This window comes from Pyxicephalus adspersus, chromosome 2, assembly GCF_032062135.1.
Source record: "Pyxicephalus adspersus chromosome 2, UCB_Pads_2.0, whole genome shotgun sequence".
In the NCBI taxonomy this organism is placed as follows: Eukaryota; Metazoa; Chordata; class Amphibia; order Anura; family Pyxicephalidae; genus Pyxicephalus; species Pyxicephalus adspersus.
Window position 1 is genome coordinate 45,482,435 of NC_092859.1, and position 14,139 is coordinate 45,496,573.

Here is a 14,139-nt window from a genome sequence, read left to right on the forward strand (position 1 = left end):
GATAATATACTCAGGGATCACCAGTGCAGCTTAAGCCTTTTACAGGAGAGAAAAAACGTATTAACCTGAACATGGACATTACTTAAATGTATTATATAAATGTATTTATGAATCCCAGCCATATTCTATTCACATAAAACAAGAAACACTTCAAAGGTTTCCCTTGGTCATTTAGATTATCCATTCTTCTTAGCTGCGGATGTTAAATCACCAAATTATGCACTTCCTCTGAAGAAGAATGAAGTGTTCCAAAATCTATATTATGTCTACGCACTTAAGAGAAAAAAATGTATTCATAGAACAATTATTTCATGACAGTGTAGGGAGAATATGCTTTGTCAATGAGGACACAGAATTCTTTAAGGCCATTTGCGAAAACCAGCTTTATAGTGGAACTATAGTACTACACTTAAAAAATAAAAAAGGCAGGATTTTTATTGCAGAAAGGATAGGTGTGGATATGTGCTTTCAGCAATAAAACATATCTGCCTGTGTGCATATTATCTTCTTTTTGAAATACACTAAAGCTGCGTACACACGGCAAATTTTTCTCGCCCGATAATCGGTATCGGCCAATTATCGGGCGAAAATCTGCCGTGTGTACAGTCGGTCGTCGTCCATCGTCCGACGACCGTCCTGGCGGATCCATGGACGATGGACGACGACCGATCCTAATGAAAGGGAAGGGGAGAGCGCGCAGCAGGGTGCCGCTCCGTCGCTCTCCCCCTCCCCTCTCCATAGAGCATGAACGGTGCTGTATGTACAGCATCGTTCATGCATCGTGCAGTCTTTTCTCGTTGGAAAGGATCGTGAAAGATCCTTTCCAACGAGAAAAATTGCAGGTGTGTACGCAGCTTAAGCTGTGCAGTTCAGTGTAGGATGCCGAGATATGACGAGCATCTCCTGGGATCGCCAGGAATGAATAAACACCATACGCATGCACAGGAGTTTTGTCATTCCAGCCTAGCCAAGAAAGATAGTCAAAGACCCGACATCCGAAAAAAGATCAAGAGATGTCAGTGCCCGTGACAAGGCAAGGACAAGTGACTGTATTTAAAAAAAAAATGATAAGGCAGGTAAATTTATTTTATTGCAGAAGAGACATCACCTGTTGTTTCTGCAACAAAACTCCTGTCTGGTTGAATTTTTTAATTTGGAAGATTTAGTTCAGCTTTAGCAACTCCAGCCTGACACTGTTATACCTGGCTATGGATAGAAATCAATGAGGAAATCAGGTTTATATACTGCTTTGACAATGAACTGAAATCAGGTTTATATACGGTTAAAGAATATACAATATTTTATTCTTGCTTTTTCTTGTAATGAACATTCTGAGTTTTATGTAAGAAATACAGAGCAGTTGTACTTTCTGTTCTGTTTATTGTACAATATGGAGTCATTTTTCATGTAGACATACACAGAATTAGTTGCCTAAACTGAAGTATATTTACTGCTCGCATTTGTAAATCCTGTGGATAATTGCACAGCAGTACAAACACATTCCTTCAGCATTCCTTTTCCAGTAATGTGCATAGACTTTATAAATGTATTTCTGATTTAAGTTCATTGTGAAAGCAGATGTTAAGGAGGATCTGTTACCTATGGAAGACAATAACTATGGCACAGTGAAATAGGACTGCAACAATAGCATGAACAAATAATGCCAATACAATGGCTATGTCTCAGAATGCTTCTCATGGGGATATGTCACCTAGTGACCTGAAGCTAGGGCTATCAGTGTCAAGGGAAAAGATTGTGATGTTAAAGCACAAAGTGCAGGGAAAGTCACCAGGTGAATGGGACATGTGTGCTCTTATTGATTATTAAGAGCAATGCACCAGTTAATCATTCTGAATGTTTCATGTAAAGTAGAAGTGTCTTTGTTAAATTGTGTTTAGCGCAGTTGGTTGTGGTTGAATACTATTGCCATTTAAAGAGTTAGATATTCTAAATGGACCGGCCTAGCTTTAGTTTTCTGGGTGCATGAAGTTAGAAACAAACCCGTTCCTCCCCCAAGATGAATGACTAGTCAGGACAAAAAAAGCTAAGTTTCCTTATTCAAAAAATCTGTAAATCTTGCCACAATCCATTCTTATGTGTACTACCCCAGCGGTCCCCAACCTTTTTGGCCCCAGGGACCGGTTTCACGGAAGGAAATTTCTCTGAGGACCGGGGGGGGGGGGGGGTGGCCAGAGAGAAAAGAAGACATACTCTGGCGTCTTCTCTTTTCTCTCTGTGCACCTCTGCTGCTTCAAAGCGATCACATGACATCTGACAGCCAATCGAGCTGCATGTCATGTGCTCGCATTGCTTGTACACAGACTACTGTGTACATTTACCGGCATCTCATACAAACACCGCTGCAGACCACTTCCGGTCCGCGGATGGTGGTTGGGTGCCGCTTCGTTTTCAATAATGGATCATGTACTCGCGGCCCACTGAAAACACCGCCGCGGACCGGTAGTGGGCCGCGGCCCGGTGGTTGGGGACCGCTGTACTACCCAACCTCCAGATAACACCACAGTAAAAACCTCTCCTTTTACATCTAGAGTTACATTCTACATTGTAGAATCTACATTTTTCATTTCTTCATTTTTATATTGCACAAAATATTAAGAAATGCAATAAATAAGAAAGACAGTTCATGAAAAGCAACAATACAAAATAAACCATTTATTTAATCCAATGATAATGAACAATCTGTGCTCTCCATGTTGTAATACATAGCTAATCAAATCTTCTTTCAAAAACAAAATGCTTCCTACCACAATAGGGTCTTGTGCCCAATAAATGACAGAATTTCACCTTATTATATTGCCCCACTTTACTAAACAGGTAATGTACATTTATGAATATTATACATACAGTATTTATATACTTCAGACTCATTGGTCTTTTGAGACCTCCTATTTAGATATCAGACCACATCCTAATTTAAAAGATATCCAATCCATACAGCACAACAAGTCATATAATACAATTTTTTTAAACTTGATGAGGTATCTAATATTTTTTCAAAGGCCTGTGACACTGACAGCAGTGGACTATATTTAATGTTCTTCTTTATAATGACTAAACGCCTTGTTGGTCAAGCTAGCATTGCTACAAGATCAGGTGAATGAATTGTTTGGACTACTAGCATCTTCTATGAGATTCATTTTTTTATGGTGCTCTAAAGTGTGGGGGACTTCTTTGTATAGCATTGCTGTTCACAACTTGTCTTAGAAGGTTCTTAAATAACTCCACAAGTTACTTTCTGCCTGAACTGTTTGTCTGCATTCATTTCCCATGCTTTTAATATGTAACATTCATGTCTCCAGGGGCTCGCATACTGTGTGATCACACCAAAAGACATCTCTTGTTTTCATAATATCAATTTCTGTATTTACCAACTATTATGGAAACGTATTGCCGATCAAACTAATTAGGCAGTTAATGCAAGGTTACATTCCTGATATATTATTAGAATCAAAAAGAAAATAGAAAAAAATGTTCCAGCTGGATTACATTTGTTGGTATATAAATAAAACGGGAAAAAACTGCAATTGAAGAATTTGTTAAAGACACATTCACTACAGTTAAATAAAACTTACATACATAGAATGTTTTTAAATACTATTCAAATACTATTGAATGTAATAAAACACTGTCAGAGATGAGAACAATGATGTGTAGAGCATCTCAGCACCAATGTTATTTTAAACCACCAAAACCAAGGTGGAATTGTCCTATTAAAAATCCAGCCAAGTGGTACTAAGACCCGCTATTGTGACATCCATATTAACACTGATGACGGGCAACATAAAATTTAGTTTAAATAGGAAAGAATCTACTGTTTTATCACAACCAGTACAGGTATTCCCAGAACCTGATCTGAATTTTTTTATGTGTGATGGATGTGGGAAATTAATTAGAATAAACTATTATTTTAAGCAAACAAAGCAGAGTCTGAAGCTCAATTAAAGTCAAATAAATAGATATGCAGTCAAGTACATCTATGGAACTTCCATTTTCATAGTATGCAATAACAGCAGTTGTGCGGAGAGTCGTAAAATGACTGTGCAGCCCAATAGACACTGGACCCTCTTCATTTGGTAATCAACATTCTGTAACAGACGGGTCAGACATGACCCTTCTATGATCTGACACGTACCCTCTCCGGTCAGACATGAACTCTTTTCTGTCTTCACAATGCATGTATGACTGAGGGCATGAGCTGGGGGTTGTGGGCCGCCAGTAAACATATCTGATGTTAGAATACACAAAACATTCTTAACTGGGGCAAAAGAGGATATTTTAAGACATTTCCAAGACAAAACTTGGTCACTTAGGTATAAAAATTTAGGTATTTTTGTATATTATTTTTTTTTTTTTGTGTGTTGTTGTAACTATTGTATCTGTCTTTACTGTCTTTTTATGTTTATATAAAAATTTCAATAAATATCATTAAAACAAAAAAAAATTTAGGTATTCAACTGGGCTTGAAGCAATTGTTCAATTGAAAACAGCTAAGCTATACCTAATAGTTCATCATTTAGTTTTAAAGCTTTGGTAAAGGTAAATGTTTTAAAGTTAAATTCCTCCTCCCCACTTTCCTGCTTTACTTGTGTGCAATCGGTGTATCACTCCAGGAATCCATGGCAATGTGCAAGCTATGCTTCCAGCATCACCTAGCTTGCACATGGCTTTACTTTTGCTCTCAGTGGCCAACAGAGCAGCAAAGAAGCCCAAAGTTACATAGGTTGAGAAGTCACAAGTACATCAAGATCAACCACAAGGAAAAAAAAATACATACTAGAAAACCTGCATATTCTAATCAGAAGCCTATATGCACAGGTAATCCAGAGGAATGCAAAAAAAATGATAGTGCAAGGTTTGATTCCTTCCTGATTCACTACGACAATTCGATATTCAGGCAGGTATATGTGGCCATAAAATTTTGAACTAAATGAACCTGCTACTTCGAACAGCATGAGCAAAACACTGATTTATTTTAGGTAAACATCTATTTTACTTATAATATCAGCTATAATTTTTATTTTAATTGTAAAGAATACTTGCCACATTTAAAACATAACACATTTCATTTACATGAACTGACTTAGAACACAAGTAAATATGTGTAGCAATACATAATTATAGGGTAGAGACACTTACATATCATATATGTATTTATGAGTACCAGAACAAGGACCAAATACTGGCACAGACCATGCTTCAGGCTAATTTTTTTTTAAAGAAAATTATGTTGTTTTATTTTAATTACAACAGGGATTTTATTGTGTGACATTTTTTAAGAAAATATTGCTTAGCTGAATCCTATCAAAAAATAAAACTTCCTTTTGTACTTGCTGTATCTTTTCTACCCTGTAGTGCACCTATGTTTTATGGATGGGTTCTCAGTCCTGATCCATCAATTATGAGAATATGTGTATGATTTATAAATAATTGAACAAACAGCCATGATGATAATAATAATACCAGGAAACATTTGTACAATTGATCTGAACAGTGCCAAGCTAATTGCAGACACATTCTGCTCCCTTGAATAAAATGTGAACGACATTCACCCAAGGATAAAGATAAACGGCCGGGGTAGTAATTTTGCTTTTCTTCTATAAAAGGTTCACTCAAGACTAACCCTGACCTGTGACATTAATACAAGGTACAAGGTATATTTCCCACTTTTGCTGAAAGTATTAATTTAGGGGACAACTGCACAATTAGAGTTAGAGCTTCTTCTGAGGGTAATATAACATTTTATAACATTTACACTAAATTCATTTTATATGCCATATAAAATTTTATGTACTAAATGTTCGTTGTTGCATTACATCAAGTGATCTATTTCTTCTCTAATGACCTTACCTTTAATGACCTCCTTGATTAAGAACTGCTTTGCAGAGTTCATTCTTCACACTCAGTCTGCTCAGCTAAAGCTGCCTACACATTTTCCAATCTAAAAACCTTTAAATTAGCTAAAAAATAGTGTGAGAGCATCCCAGAATGTATAAAGAATGAATTGTTTAGGTAGTTCCTGTTGCTAGATTTTAAGAAATATGTATCACAGAGAAGAAGTTTTGCAATACATGGTTCTACTGGATGCAATACCAACACTCCTCAGACTACAGGTACTCTATCTCAGGAAATGTAGGGAACAGTCTTGTGTACACAGAACCTTAAAAGCTCCATGTTAAGTCATATAACAATTGATAACACTCACCCCCATTGCTTTTACCTGCCATAGAGAGTTCTCTACTACGAGATTGGTCTATACCCCTACACCCCTATCCTGTACCCCCTTTGTTCCCTAGACTGACCTATATGTTTGCCTCCCTACCCCTATTGTTTCGTTTATTTGTATGGTGACATTGGATTTTAGTGCTCCTGTTCTCAATTACTCCTATACTTTCTATAATTTAAGATTTTTTTTGTACCCTGGTTATTAATAAAATAAATAAATAAAAAAAGTATGTATAATAAAGCAGTCATGAACAAGGTTAGTTTATTGTGAATGTTGGCCAAGGAGCAAAAAGTCACTACAAGGTCACTAGAACCAGCTCTTTTATTACTTATATGTAATCTTTAATTACTCCATGGATAGCCTGTTCATCTGTTTAAGCAAAATAAATTATTCCTGTATAAGCATCAATCCAGTTTAGTTGGAGCTTTCACAGGGATAAGTACTTATCCACATGTGACTGCTGTCTGTTGATTTAAGCTATGTACACATGTTAGATTTTTGTCACTGGAAATGATCTTTCATGATTGAAATGACTATCAATTAAATGGGTGCTGTATATACAGCATTTCAGTTCTTTGGAGACAATACGGGGGGGGGGATGGATGAGCAGGAGCCACCCCACTGCATCCACCCTCATAGTAAATTCCAGTGGTTTTCCCTGGTTGGTTATTTAGTGATCCATCTGGTGGGTTGGGGAACCACTGTACCCTTGCTGGATTTTTACCATCACAATAATTCATCTTGGGTGACAATTATCTTTAGGCACGCAACACTGATTTAGAGGAAGTAAGATAGAAGGCGACATGCGTCCCCTTATCCAGATGTATTAGATAACAAGAGAAGTTTACACTCAAATGGAAGAAAAGTGTAAGTGGTGTATCTGTAGGGTAGCAGCTAAGTGAACCTGTTGCCCTAATATACATGGGAACAGCACATACCCATGGATGATGTTTACCTACAAGAAGATCCTACAGAAGTAATTTATCTCTGAGAGTTTAGAATCTTGCCAGCAACGATAAACCTTTTATATGGGAGGACATATAAGCAGAAACACTCCCTGGTTTTAAAATGTGCAGTTACATGCAAGTTTGTTTGTTCTTGGTCTGGCTAAGGTCCACTCTCCCCCTCCTCCACAGCTCAGGATCGTACTACAACCATAAAGACATCTCAGCATCCCAATACAAGCACCCAGTCTGTATAGACAGGCAGTAAGGGAATCTCCCTGCAGAGGATTGTAGTGTAGTGACAGCAGATTTAGAGGTTGATTGGTTGGCTAAATCAGAATTTGCTGCAGAAAAAAAAACATTTTACTGCAATTTTCACATCTTCCTATCTGCAATCACAAACATAGCCATTCAAATCACTAGTGTCCTTCAAACCGTATCTAAAAATCCATGTGTGACCTTGACTGCATCTCCAACATTCAGTCACATCCTGTTTAATTCATTTACACAGCTCAGTGTTTCATCACTCAGGTACATTGTGCAGTTACACAGGCTGACGTGCTCGGTGGTTTCTGCAGAGCTAATCCCGAGCTTTACACAGGATGTGTGCAATATTCATGTTCTGCCTGCACACAATATGCTGAAATTACTATCCGCAGTTACTGGTGCCCACTGCTTACCTGGATACCTGTGCACGGAGGAGGGTCCTCTTTTTTTATCCATCTCCTAGCAACCCATCCTTATCCACAATTCCAAGGACCAGTTTTAGGGATATTCCATACAAACTCTGTGCCAATTCCCATTTCTCCATAAGGGTCAGATGGCTAAAAGCAATAAAAGAGGCAGCTGCAGGCCCTATAGCACAACCCCTCCTCCTGCTCTCCCTCCTTCCTCCCTCAGTCTAAGAGAGATCATTTAGCACCCATCAGAAACACAGATCATCTGTCTGGTGTCACTGAATGAATATGTGACCATCACTGAGTATCAGCTTCACATTATGAGTATAATGAAAATAGTGTATAACTGTATTCACAATACACGCACACAGATGGACTGGGTTATGCCTGATTTATATTACTGTGGATTTTAATATATTTGAATTAAGTCGTGTTTGTACACAGCTGTCAGCAGACAGAACAGTACAGTCAATTTAAAGAGATTCTTGCTATTAGGAAAGTGCAAATAAAAGATCTCCCTGCTTTTAGAAAAAAGAAATAATAATTATGTCTCCCTTCCTAAACTGTCAGTTCCTGAAAAAACTTTAGAACAGGGGTTGGCAAATTCCGACCTTTAGGGCAGATACGGCCTAGCCGGTAGTTTGTTCCGGCCCAACGCCCCCTGGCTATTCCAGCCCAATGTTAGCCGGCAGAGCCAGAAAAAAATACTGAAGCTGCCGGAGCCGCATGAGGCTCTTGAGCCTTCGTCTGGGGGCTCCCTTTCTATTTACTGCGGCCACTTCCGCCGCCAGGGTAAATAGGCAACATTCCCTCTCCTCTGTATGCATTGCGGAGGAGAGGGTTTTTCCTTCAGAGGGTCTCGAGAGAAAGTCCGGCCCAGTGTGCACCTGCCTACCCCTGAAATGGCCTAGTGGCCAAAAAAGTTTGCTGACCTCTGCTTTAGCGGAACCTTTCTCAACCTTTGGACCCCCAAGGAACCCTGAAATAATGTTTAAGCTTAGAAAACACCCACTAAAACCAACAAATCATGGGTTTTGGGAATAATTCCCTTACATTGTGGTTAGTGGCAAGCATCATGAAACAACATCTAAAGGAAACCTGGAGTTATTATTATTATTATTATTATTATTAAAAATAATAATCAACCATTTTTTTTTTTAGCGCCAACATATTACACAGCGCTGTACATTAAATAGGGGTTGCAAATGACAGACAGATACAGACAGTGGCACAGGAGGAGGAGAGGACTGTGCCCTGAAGAGCTTACAATTTAGAAGTTCTAAGGAACCCTGACTTAGAATGGCTGTTTTGGGGGATCATTTCACTAAATTAGATGAGACACATAATGATTATAATGATACATAATTTTTAAAAGGCATTTTAGGTTCCAGTGAGATTTAAAATGCAGTCACATATCTAAATAGGAGGGCCTAATCCTAGTTAAAGCTTTATCAGTTGGAGATATTGTTGTTTGCCCATGCAGAGAAAAGTCACAGTGTCTCTACAAGAAAATCCCCTGATCCCCATGTACTCATCTTACCAGCAATCTCTGAAAGTGTTATGCTATTGCACCAATATTAAAAATGTCCATGTTGGTGACTCAAGGGAGCTGTAATGTAACTTCATCAGTCATATGCAATTCTCTGGCCTAGCAATATGCAGCCAGACAGAAGGCACCATCATTAGGGAGCAGGACATATGCTCCCCATTACCTGGAAGAGCCATATATTAATAACTGCAGAGAAGCAATAGATGAAGATAAGGGGTGTATAGGAGGGTCAAGGCATGTGTTTTTGCAGACCCCCTGCCACTTTGCCCTACATCAGCAGGTGATTGTGTTTCTTTACAGCAAACATTTAGTTTGAAGAAGTTAAGTATGGCTATTATGTTAGTGACTAATTTAGGCAAACTTTTTTTATGACAGAAATACAAAGGCTGACTTCCAAAAATTCTAACCAATAGCTTGTTATGCTGTCAGTAAAAATCATATTTAAATCAGTGATCTGGAACAGAGAAATAGTTTAAGAAGGTCAGAGTAAAGTCAAAACCTCTTGATATTTGTTCCACATCAGTGCCTTCAAAGTATTACATTTAAAAATTCAGAATGACAGAAAATTTGCAATTTTTAGAATACAAAATCATTTTGTGTTTTAGGTGTTTGAAAGCCAAATATGCAAATTATGGGTTAATGGAAGCCTTTGTGAGTGTTTTTATATGCTTAAAAATCCCTGTAAATGCTTTACTATATGATTTCAATTTTTACGTGTATAAAACACATAGAATTCTGCAAAGATTGCATTTTTTTAATGGTCCAAAAATGAAAACATTCTGGCATTCTAAAAACGAATGGGAATTTCAAACTTGTTTAAACACTGCATTTAAACCTAGAGGAACAGTTCATGAAGACTTAGCCTAAAAAGGTCCTCCAGTTATAGGTGAATATGAAAAGCAGTACTTGCTGCAACACCTCTATTGTCTATTTAACCATCAGATGCTATTAGGTTTATGGGGTGAATGATGGCTAATCAAGAAAACTGTACAAGCTGTGTAAATCACTTTTTGTATCACTGTGAACTGCCTAACTTGAGGAAGCTCCAAATTCAAAGAATTTCCATCATCACCTGCACGGTCTAAAGTCTTCTAGAAAAGAAAGGAATGGGGTGCATGACTTGATACAAGTTGCCACTTCCCCTTTCAATCATAGAAAGTAAGAGACTAATTGTAAGTAAAGCTACGTACACACGTCAAATTTTTCTCGCCCGATAATCGGCTCATGGCCTATATCGGGAGAGAATCTGGCGTGTGTACAGCCCGTGTCGTTCATCGTCCGTGGATCCGTCCTGGTGGATCCACGTACGATGAACGACGAGCGATCCTAATGCAAGGGAAGGGGAAGAGCACGCAGCGGGGTGCCGCTCCGTCGCTTTCCCCTCTCCATAGAGCAGAACGGTGCTGTATGTACAGCACTCCTTCATGCATCATGCGGTTCTCATTGGTGGAAAGGATCTTTCACGAAAATTGCACGTGTGTACGCGGCTTAGGTTTCAGGTATTTCAAAATAATTTATACAGACGGTGAGGAGGCATTAGGTTACTACTTCCTCATTGTAGATAAAAACTTAATTATTCTGATAGACACATTGGGTCTGATTTATGAAAGCTCTCCAAGGCTGGAGAGGATACACTATTATTGATGCTGTGTGATCTAGCAAACCTGAAATGGATCTGGTCCAGGATTCAAAACATTTGCTAGCAAATGATTTTGAAGAAATTCATTCCAGGTTTGCTGGATCATTTGCTAGCAAATGTTTTGGATCCTGGAGCAGAAACCAGATCCATTCCAGGTTTGCTGGATCACCCAGCTTCACTGAGCTTTCATAAATCTGGCCCATTGTGCAGAACTTTTCCCAAGGCTACACATGGAGAATAAATGGGGGATGTTGGGGCGATTTATGATTGCCCATTGACTGCTCATCAAAGCCACTCAAACCCTCATTCATTTTTTAACAAGCATGGCACTGAAGATCAATGGCAGCTGCATGTGGCTGCCAGGATGGAAGCCAGTCTGGGTGCCCCTGTCCATGTGAACTAATTACATTTAAAAATAAGGATTTTTAATACCTAACTTTTTTAATAAGTGGTATATTAAATTCTGCCTGACCAACATTACTCATATAGTACAATGCCACAACCCATCTGGAAAGAACAGTTCTTATTGCGTGCTTTGTGTACACAGGGTAATGACAATCCGTCTGCAATCAGTGCTTTGGGACCACACTAAGGAAATTCCACAACCACATTCCATCGGTATGAATGGATACCTTTAGAGATTTTCACATTCACAGAACCCCCGACCCTAAGTGAATCTCTGGACCTATTTAGGTGAATTCATGCAGAACTAATGCACAACAGGATGTGGTTTAGATATCTTGCACCAAATGACTGCTGTTCTAGCGTATGCCAAAAATCAAGACGCTTAACCAAATACATATAACTATTATGAAACATTATGTACTGATTTCACAAAATAAGAAATTCTAAAATATTTACAAATCGTGTAATTGCTGCACCTGTGATCATCTATAGTACATCATGGGAGGTTCAGAGCAAAGTTCACATGCCAGCTTGTCCTAATGCAGGAGTGCCATGCCCCCTCTGTACAGGTATGAGATGCAGGGTGGCAGTGCCCTTCTTACCAGGTCAGATGAGCTGCAGATGGGGCTGGAGATGAGAGATCTGCTCCTTCTTCCTGCAGCAGAGGCTCCCTGAGCCCAATAATCATCAGACACAGGATCAAGGGAAATATTTTCTTTACAAATAGCAGGAACTGTCTTCTAGCCATGTCAGGGGCTTCTCAGGCTCACATTACACTTGAAAAGTCATGATCCAGGGTACAGAGCAGAGGATTGCACCCCCTGCCTAGAACACGCCCATACAGATAGACATATGCATTCTCTGCATGAACCTCACCACCTCCTACCGACAAATCTCCTTCCTCAACAGGACATCGGTGGCTGTGGGCGATCCTCGCAGCTCAGATGTTAAAGCAGTTTAACTAAAATTAATGCATCGATCGCATTGTATTGTAAAGGCATTGATTCACGATGAACGATGCCAGGGTGTGCGTGCGGCATCTAGTGGCTGTTTTGCAGTATGCAGGTTATGCATGATTTACTGCAGTGCTATTGTCACTGGTGAGCAAGTGGTAAATGGTGGGGATTTCTCTGTTACTAATATTTATGAGGAACAATGAGGACTGCCTTTCATATTTTGTACAGGTTAAATATGTTTAGAAAAATATGTACAGCATAAGTTACCACGCACAAAGGTGTGTATGCACATGTGATTCAAGAAAGCAAGCAAAGGACAAGTCACCAACCCTGCCTGTGGCCCGCTTGCAGTGGTGGCCATCTTACTACAGACAGGTCTTTACTTCTTCATATCAGAGCCTCCAGTTAGGAAAATTGTAATCTGCACAATATTGATATCTCTATTTCTAACTTATGCTGAGACCAGTCAGAAGAAGCACTGCCTTAAATCCCATAATGCAGATATACAGCTGTAAGGTTACCAACCGGCCCCTCTCAACCAGGGTTCTTCCAAAAGCTTTTAGAGGTTCCATAGACTATGACTGTTTGATCTCCATTTGATGCCTGCATGCATAGGTCTGGAGCCAACACCACTTGGTACAGCCTGCTTTTAGACACTAATGATCTTCTGAGTTGTCTATCAGGGTGGTATTCCAACCAAAACTGTAGGATGGGAGGGGGAGATTTGTCCCCCTGGCCATTAATAATAGAGGTGTTTTCGCCAATGAACCTTAAATGATATTAGCAAAGGACTCCCCAAGACCCCCAATGGTTTAGAAAGGGTTTTTTCAAAACATGAAAATTATATCAAGGGTTCCTTTTGAGGTGTAAAGGTTAAGAACGGCTGCAGTAGACAGGTTGAAGTAGGTTGTGTGTTGTTTTAAATTAATGTTACAATTGTACAGTTTTTTTTTTAAGCACAGCACATATTATATAGAAGGATTTTACAATCTCCTTTAGATTAACCTTCTGGGCGGTTGATTTCTGTCCGGATTTATTTGTCTAAAAGCGGTACATTTTTTTTCATGAAAATGTATGTTACACTATAATATAATAGTATGAGTATAATAAAGTTTGAAACACAAAATCATCTCAAAATAATAAATACATTTTAAAAAAAATTATCTAATAATAAATTCAATTCCCGGGAACTCTCGAGAACGTCAGTGCACTCAGCGGGGGATCGAGGAAAAGGACGCGGACAGAAGATGGCAGGACACTGGAGGATGCCGGAGGACACCGATGGGACCAGGTAAGTGTTTGTTTTTGACTTTTTTAACTACCCCGAGTTTGGCTCGGGGTTACCGCTTTTAGCAGGTTTTTTTTTACTCCAAGTCACATTGGAGGTTACCGATTGGGTGGTTAAGGGCCACATAGTGTAATATTCTGTATAGATGAGGGTGTAAAATGGAACAAAAGTGAAAAAAAAATCACACTATACTTCATCTGGCTACGTCACCTGATCTCATACTGCACAGAGACAAGATCGAGTGACTTAGCCTGCTGTAAAGGGTAAAAAGAGTGCCAATCTCAGGATAAAGCCCCTTCTGTGCATGTCTGAGTTTGGGATCATGCAGAAGAAGACAATGGCCCTAATTCATCAAGCAGAATCGGATGATCGCTCGCGCATTCGTATTCGCGATCCGAAATCGTATGCCGTCGCGCTATTCAGCAACTGAAAAAGCT

At 39.2% G+C, this 14,139-nt stretch overlaps 1 protein-coding gene across 3 annotated transcripts in view; it reads right to left on the reverse strand.

Moving 5' to 3' along the window:
* RELL2 (RELT like 2) overlaps nucleotides 1–12,438 on the reverse strand; it is a 34,980-nt gene extending 22,542 nt beyond the window's left edge. Inside the window, exon 1 of one of the 3 annotated variants that reach the window (XM_072400608.1) lies at nucleotides 12,061–12,438. The gene's annotated coding sequence lies outside the window, so the exon portion shown is untranslated. The other 2 variants (XM_072400611.1, XM_072400610.1) reach the window with 2 other exon arrangements.
* Between the last annotated feature and the right edge of the window lie 1,701 nt (nucleotides 12,439–14,139).